Source organism: Oxyura jamaicensis, chromosome 3 (assembly GCF_011077185.1).
Source record: "Oxyura jamaicensis isolate SHBP4307 breed ruddy duck chromosome 3, BPBGC_Ojam_1.0, whole genome shotgun sequence".
Lineage (NCBI taxonomy): Eukaryota > Metazoa > Chordata > Aves > Anseriformes > Anatidae > Oxyura > Oxyura jamaicensis.
The window spans coordinates 61,664,623-61,673,536 of NC_048895.1; positions in this window are offsets into that span (position 1 = coordinate 61,664,623).

Genomic DNA, 8,914 nt, shown 5'->3' on the forward strand with positions numbered 1-8,914 from the left:
AATGTAAATTTTGCTTGAGACACGTTAATGGAGCTGTAAGATGTTTTTATTCCCCTATAACACCTTCCCCGTAGTGTGCTACTCAAAGGATGTGATTCCCACCTGTGGGCAACTCTGCTTTTCTTTACCTTTTAAATATTTGTCTTTTAAATTTTGGAGCCAGTTTCTGACTCCGTGCTGGAGCAGCTCCCAGTTCACAAAAGCACAGCAGCTCTCTCATGAGATTCACTTAAAGAAAAAAAAAAAAAAAAAAAAAAAAAAAAAAAAAAAAAAAAAAGGCTGGGACCCTGGCACCTTAGCAGCACAACAGTTTGTCAAGGTGTGCTTTGGTGTACTGAGGCAGGAGGAATTGTGCTTTCTTAATAGGGCTTTGTCATTTCTGTGCTTAATGTTGTGTGAAACACTTACAGTGCCTCTCGAGACTGAGGTTTTTGTCTCCTTAACAGGCTGCATCAGAAGAGGCAGCGAAAGTTTTGAACCACTCACTCCTTGCACTGCCAGTCCTCAGCTCTGCTCTGCAGCAGCTCGCCTTCAGGGCTCCAGGTCTCATTTTGAAAGCACACAAACGCTTGCCAGCACCCCTGACCCTATGGCCCTGAGAGCTCGCTGAAGAATCAAAATGAGCAAAAGTGAAGTGCAAAGCTACTTTCTCCCTACTTTTTAAAAAGAGAGTGCCTCTGGAAGGTCAGCACAGCACTGAAACCGTCCCTGTGAAGGCCGCCTGTTTTGATGGGGTACCTCTAAGTGGCATTTCAGAAACTGAGGCTTGTTGGATTGTTGGCTTTCTCATCAAGGGTTTGCTCCAGCACAGTTCCTCTGCTTTCTGATAATTTGATTATTAATTACTACTAAGAAAAAATCTTGATGGAATGCAACACTTCCCCTTCATATATTGTTTGAATCCTGATTGACTTTTGATTGACTTCTTTTTTGTCCTTCCAGTTCAGAAAGTCTATTTTCTTTCCCAACTCGTAGTTTTTTCTCCCTCTTCTTTTTCCACCCCTTTTTATTACTTTCCAGTACATCTGTGCTGTTTCAGCATCCCCGTGACCTTGAAGGCAACCGTACCATGTGGACCTGAAGAAGGGCAGCTGTGCCTGCCTTATATTTGTAACCCAGCAGCTAGGTTTCTGCAGGCACTCCATATATTCAGGCTTACAGTGACTGCAAGACACCAGCAGCCCTGTGCCCTTAAGATTTGTCTCTTCATTCTCATCAAAGACCTGCTTAGAAATGTTAAACAGCCTCTGTAATTACCCAGTCTTTCTTAAATCCTTTTTCATGTGTCACACTTCTCACAAATGCAGTTCATTTCTGAATGAAATAGCATAAGTACAAATGATCTTTTCTTAAGTTATTAATTTATTTATTCTCTGACCTTTTGTATCACTTTTAAGTATTTACAGTGTCAGGAATGCCTTGGCTGAGCATGTTTCAGTATGACTTTTATCTGCTTTTGGCTTCATTTAATGTAATTGGTCCTCATCAATGCACCTGCTTTCTAATCTCTGGTGAGGGGGTGGGAGAACAAAGAAGCTGGAATTCTTAGTGTCAGATACAGAACATTAATCTCAGAAGATATGGGAACGGCCAGGTCTTCAGGATGGAGCCCCACTTTTACCCTTACGTATGGTTACCCTTACATATGGTTCAGACGTGTGCATTTTGAATAGCCTGCATGGCAGAATGAGTTTCTCATTCTCTTTGCTCAGCTCTGTAGGAAATGAGATTACTTCTCAGTTTTGTAGGCAGAAAAAAAATTAGAAAAAGATGTAGCTGTGAAATGTAATACAAAATGAAACTGGAAGCATCCCTGTTCCTTGTTTTACAACATGGGCAGAGGGGAATGCTTGGTGAAACTGAACAATGTCAAATCAGTATCTATCAAAATCTGAAATTGAATATTTATATAAATAACAAGGGGCTGATGTTGCAGCAAGCAAAGTGAAATTTCAGCTGGCTTGTTATGTGGTTTGGACTGAATGCTACATTCTTCAGCTGGAAGTGACAGCAGCATGATGTAGGATCTTGTTTGCTGCAAGCTGAACAAGATAGCCTATTCAAAGAGACTTGTAGGAGCTTGAGGCTGGTGTAATTTGTTCTGTTGAGAAGGGGTCTTCTGGGATAAAAGCACTGGGAGTAATGACAACAGCTGGGAGAGATGGGTGAAGGTTTTCTTGTGATTTCATAAAATCCTTTGAGGTATTTGTATACCCCAACATTTTTTTTTTGTTGTTGTTGTTTGTTTTTCCTCCTGGGAGACAGACCTTCAATACATGATTTCCTTTACTTAGGAAAAAGTGTGAGGTGAGGCCGGTCTGTGGGAGGGGCTGCTACATGCTGAGCTGATGAAGTTTCAGAAGAGAGCTCCTTCTGCATGTTCATAAGCCATTCTGTACTTGTCAGAGATATGCCTGAATCCATTATTCCCCCGTCTGCCTACTGAAGGGTCCTTGAACATAATATAGCACCGGTATGTCTGTGTCTGCTCTCTGAACGCTTGGGGTAGATGGGGTCTGACTGGAAGCAGAAATTTCCGTGTCCTAATGGGCCGGTGAAGTATCACAGCCCAAGAAGTGAAGAGGTGGGTAGAAATTATGAGCTCTACTGGGCAGTGGTGACAGAGGAAAGATATCAGCCTGTACTGGGTCTGGCTGGGATGTTACCTTTCCCTGCAGCAGCCCATACAGTGCTGCGCTTTGCACTTGTAGCTAGAACAGCAGTGGCATCACACCGGTGTTGTGTCTGCTGCTGAGCAGTGCTGGCACAGCATCAGGACTCTCTGACCCTCCTAGGGGGTGGGCAAAAAAGTGAGAAAGAAACATCAGCAGGGCAGCTGACCTAAACCACCCAAAGGGATATTCCATACCATATGATGTCACACTCAGCAATAAAAGGTGGAAAAAGGAAGAAGAGGGGAGGGGTGGGCTCCTGTTGCAAAAATGTCTGTCCTCATCCTGAATACTGGCTACGTGCATTGAGGGCCTGCTTCAAGGACGTGGTCAAGCATCACTCATTTGTGGGAAGTAGAGAGTAATTTCTTTCCTCTGCACTTCCACATAGCCTTTACTTTTTTTTTTTCCCCCTCCCTTTTCCCCTTCCCTTTTTTTCCCTTTAGTTGAATTGTTTAATTAACAATAATATTTCCTTAATAATTATTTTTTTTTCCTTTAATTAAATTATCCTAATCTCAACCCGTGAGTTGTTCTTTCCTTTACTTCTTCCCCTCCTCACCTGAGGAGGGGGAGTGAGAGAGCGGTTGTGGTGTTCAGCTGCCTAGCACGGTAAAACCACCACAGAACCAAGCTGAGCTCATAGGCTCCAGAGAGCAACATGACCTTGGTACAGTCACAGTCCTTGTAGGGCTCCTGGGCCACATTCCTGAAAGAAGATGCAGAGACCCGGTCAGTGGAAGCATTGAGAACTACCAGACTATAAAGGTTACAGTAGAGATTGGGGACAGCAGCTATTAGCCAGTATTGTAGGACCTGGGGTTTAGAGGAAGCATTATGCAACCTAAACCTCCCCTGGCACAACTTGAGGTCATTTCCTTTTGTCCTATTGCTTGTTGCTTGGGAGAAGAGACCAGCACCCATCCTGCTACAACCTCCTTTCAGGTAGTTGCAGAGAGCAATGAGGTCTCCCCTGAGCCTCCTCTTCCCCAGACTAAACAACCCCAGTTCCTTCAGCCGCTCCTCACAGGAGTTGTATTCCAGGACCTTCAGCAGCTTCGTAGTCCTTCTCTGGACATGCTCCATGGCCTCGATGTCCTTGTAGTGAGGGGCCCAACACTGAACACAGTACTTGAGGTGCAGCTTCACCAGAGCTGAGTACAGGGGGATGGACAACCACTTCCCTGGTCCTGCTGGCTACACTATTTCTGATACAAGCCAAGATGTTTTGGCCTTCTTGGCTTGCCCCAGCTTCAGAAGTGAACTAGTGTTGAACTAGTGTATGTCAGCATGTCTTTAAAGGGAAAATTATTCATGTTCTCCAATAACAAAAATATTTTGAATAATGTCATCAGTCTGTTCTTCCACAGTCAATAGCATTTATACACAAGAAAGAAAGAGGATTTATGAAATGTGCACTGTATAGTGCTTTGTTGCATATTAGTAACACTTTCCCAATCTTCATCGTTAGGCTGGATCAAGAAGCCATAATAGAGAGGATGACATTGTTAATGACATTGCTCTATCAGTAACTTGATCTGCAAGTGCTGCAATTGCATTTTAGGCAATGTTGAGTTTCTGTTTATGAAAAAGAACTGAAATGCATATTGAGATCCAAAACTTCATTCTGCAAAGATTCCCAGGTGTTAACCTGCTTAGAAACGAATGCAAAACATTTAGAGTGACATTTTTTTTGGGGGGGGGGGGGGGCGGAGGGAGAGGGGGGGAGTTAAAATTTCCCTCATGAACACGATATTTACATGTCTGCCAACTTTTCACCTTTTGTGGACCTTTCAGCTCCTTGGGAAAAAAAGGGTGGAGAGGTAAGAAAAAAAATAATCTATAAAAGTATTTGGAATTCATTCACATAAGGATTTGCCATTTTGTTGAAGATATGAAAGCTGTGTTAGCCTTTAATTCTGTGTACTGACTTGCAGTGGGGAACAGGGCAGATGTATAGATTATTTTTTTTTGTTAATATGGAGGTTCTCACCGTATCCCACTGAGTACCATACTGAAAATTGACCATGAAACATTTCAAAGAAGGGGTGTCAGTAGTGGATGTTTTTGATATGATATTAAGTTGAATTGAAAAGATTAAAAATATTAATAATAATTTTTAATTACTTTGACTATAAATAAAATTAAACAATATACTCTAAGTCAAAGCCTTTGAGGAGGCTCTGCAACATTCAAATTGCTTGCCTCTTCTTCTCAATGTAGTTGATACAATCCTGGTAGTCTTCATGGTTATGGATACATAGAGAACTTTGTAATAAATTTTACTTCCATAGAAGCTGTTGTGCATGTTTATGCTACAATGCTGAAGTGGGACAAATAACCCTGTCTGCAGCTGAGTTAATGTGTTAATCCAATTTTACAAGTATATGAAGAGTTCTAATACCATCTTCTAATACCAAGAAGAGAACCATCTAGCAATAGCTGTTAAGGGAAAAGGAAAAAACAGGGTTACTGAGCAAGAAGCCCAGCTGCACAGCTCCATGCTCGTCTGGCTTCTGAAGCCTCCTGAGAAAGCAGCACCACAAGCTTAACATGTACTGTACATACAATAATTACATCTTTTTCAGCTGGCATTGCTTTATGCAGTTTCTTAAAGCAGAGGGATTGGATAGAGTGTCTGATAGTGAACTGCAGGGAAGCAATTTAGAAATGTAGTAATAAAATGCTGACTGGAGTATTGGTCAGAGTGAATTACCTCAAATATGTTTTCAGTTTCTGATTCTGCAGTGCTTCCTCTAATTTCTCAGTTGCCTTGAAGGGACAGTAGTTCTCTGTCAGCTTACTCAGGCTGGGTTTGCAGACAACATGGCAAATGTTGTTGGGGCAGGCACAAAGAGGACAAGGGGAGGACAGGAAAGTCAGAAACTGAGGAGGAAATAAAATGTCTCAATGGGCAGAGCAAAAGGAGTAATTTTATCATGGTGTAAGCTGTTATCTCCCTTGAAGTAGGAGAAGCCAACTGGAAAAAACAAACAAACAAAACAAACAACTAACCAGCCACAGGTTCCTGAGAGTCATGCAGTTGCTCTCTGATCCATGAAGAGAGTCATTTTATCTATGTTGCCACAACGGCTGTCTCTTCCATGCACTTGTCCCATTAAATAGGCTTCAAGATAAGGCGGTTAGTGATGAGTTATGTTTTTTAGTTTGAAATTGCACTAACTATAACCAGATCAGCAAGAGACAGACTGACAATATGTGCATGTCTAATCTGCTGTGAAGAAATGAAGAAAACACACCTTTTTAAAGTAAGTTCTTGTTCGTTCCCATGGACAAGGATGTCTGTTTTGAGGGAAGGAGCTGAGGAAGTAGAGGGATGGAATTTTTTTTTTTTTTTTTTTTTTTTTTTTTTTTTTTTAAACCAACATCGCTCTTTACTGTGCAAGCATAAAAGGGTTTGCTATGTCTGTGGGACTTCTTTAGAGATACTTGATTGCCAGCTGTCATGCCACAATGAGGTAGAGGAATGTGAGATTATATATCATCTCCGTGTAATGTAAGGCTAGATTTCTATGAGCTTGAGGAGCCTGTGTGACTGATAGCTGTGTGCCACTGGCAGCGTTGGCAGCATTCCTGAAAGAAAAAATGGTACAAAACTTCTCCCAAACTGACCATCCCCTGGGAATTTCTGCCTCCATCATCTTTTCAGGGAGACTGCGATTTCTGGAGATACACCTGGGCTGCCTTTAATTCAGGACTGCTAGCAGCAGCTAGCAGGTGACATGGATGCCGTGAGTATACGGGGCTGCAGCTGAGACTCTGTACAGTCCTTGGATCATTTAGGTTGGAAATGCCCCTTAAGATCAAGTCCAAACAGCAACCTATAGTCCACAGGGAGACCTTTCTACACCATTTGCTGCTGTTTGTATCACAGCCAGAGTGTATGCTCTGTTAGCAATTTTTAACTTGGCAGTGTATCAGTACATGGCAAAGAAAGTGCTGTGTGATCTAATACACCCTTGCAGAGAAAATAAAGGAATTAGGCCACTGCAGCACATTTTTGCTTTATAGACCTGTGGCACACCTTGTGTTCCAGATGAGCTGGGTTTGGGCGGGGGGATGCTGACGGCTGCAATCAGTTTTACTGAAACAATGGACCAGCTGCACCTGGGTTTTTATTCCACTCCTGTGCTGGAAATAAAGCAGTGACACCACTGCGGCTTGCTGTATATTTTTACTAGTTATTTGCCTCACTGATTTTCTCAGGATACACCAAATTGTTACATAAATTTCCCTGAGTGCCCAAGCAAGCCTAATTGTAACTGGGATAAATCCAGAACTGAGTCTTAGGCTGAGGGCTGTGGAAGATGTGACTAATCCTGGACCTATACCACTGGGTAAATTCTACTATGCTAAGTACTGTGCTATAGTTTGTATATAAAGACTATAAAAAATAAAGCCAATGCTCAGCATAGAAAAGAAGTACATTTTTCTAAGAAATAAAAAACCACAAGACCAAAACCAAAACAACAAGAGAAAACAAAAAATAAAACCAGGACTCAGATCCAGGAATTTAATTCTATGCATAGTGTTTAGAAATCCTGTTCTCCCTCATTTACCAGTTGAGAACCTTGCTGAGTAGTCTGAGTTGTTACATCTGGATTCACATCACATTTTTTGGGCAGACAAGACATAGCAAATCTTAACTGCAATCTTAAAAAGCAAATTAAACAAAAAAATGTGTTCAAGATCCTAATTGCAGTGTTTTAGATATCTGAAATTTCAATGCAGCAGGCAGAAATCTCTTGGTGACTGCTGTTTAAAGAAATATATATATATTTAATTTTCTCTGCTGTCACCCAGTGGTGCTACCGTCTTTACACCCTTTCCCCCTCACCTGCCTTCCTTTTCAATGTCCTTTTCCATAAAAAAAAATAATAAATAAAAATAAATAAAAAAATCTCAGTTAAATGAGGCACAACACATTGACCATGCACACCAACCTTTATAAAAAACATTGCCTTGCTAATGTTGTTTCTAAGCTTTAGCTGCAAGGTTCTCAGCTGGCAGTCATCCTACAAACATGCAGTTCCCCTCATTTAGCATCAACCGGGATTAATCCTTAATAGAAATATTAAAAAAATAGTAGTTGTTGCAAAGCACTGTTAATTTATAGGCCTTTCATGAGCTTTACACCTGAGCTAGGGAGCATCAACACCCCATGCAGTAAATAATTACTTCTCAGTCACAAGAGAAGTGACTTTATTAGTGCTATCACCGTTCAGGACCAATGTTCATCAAGGTGCACCAGAGCTACTCAAGCATGAACAAGGAAAATCTGGTTTTGGTAGATCTGTACATAATTCTTTAACATGCTATATTAGAAACCGTAACAGTGTCTTACTAATTTTTGGTGGAGGTTAGCATATAGGGAACTAAAGGCAGAAGTGGCAAAGGAGAAACAGCTGAAGAGGAATGGTGTAGTTAATGTGTCGGATGACTTAATTTCCTGGATTTTATGGGTTTGAAATAGCATGCTATTTGCAGCAAGCCCAGATTACTATTTTTGGTTATTAATAGAAAAATGGATTTCTAAAGCATTTTAAAGATAAGCATTTCATAAAATCTACATTTATTAGTTGTTTGTATTAAAAATTTGACAGTTCCCAAAATTAGCCTGCTAGTTTGAGACTTCCAGCTCTAGTTATATACTTGAGTTTATTTTATACTTATCAGCAAAAAATGTTTGTATTTTGTTACTAGTTTTGGTATTTTTTTTTTTTCTTTCTCTTCTCCTTTAATTTCAGTCCTTGTCAGGTGGATCCTGTTTTGGGCATCGTTCATTAAGGGCTGAATGTGCTTGTGGCCAAAGGCAAGATATTTGTTTCTGAGGGGTTACTTTGCAATGGCAAACCAACGTGCCTTTTGAGGTGCTGTGTCAGAGACAGAGCCAGGTGACTCAGCCATATTTACATTGCTATAAAAAAAATGTACTGACACAGAGCTCTAATAATTTTATGACCTTCTCCCCAAAGGGAGGCAGTGTGCTATGTGGCTGTGATCTTTAAGAATGACTATGGTTTAGCTAATGCATGCGTTAGCAGGGATATTTAAATATATCTTTCTCCACTGGTTCCTTTTCATTACACTGGAAAATGAGCTTTAGCTGCTTTGGTTGCCGTACTTGATAAAGTTATGTACGCTTCTTGCACTTCTGTTTCTAGAAAAAAAAGTACTGGAGGCCTCAGACTGGCTAATGAAATGAAGAGAGAAACACGGTC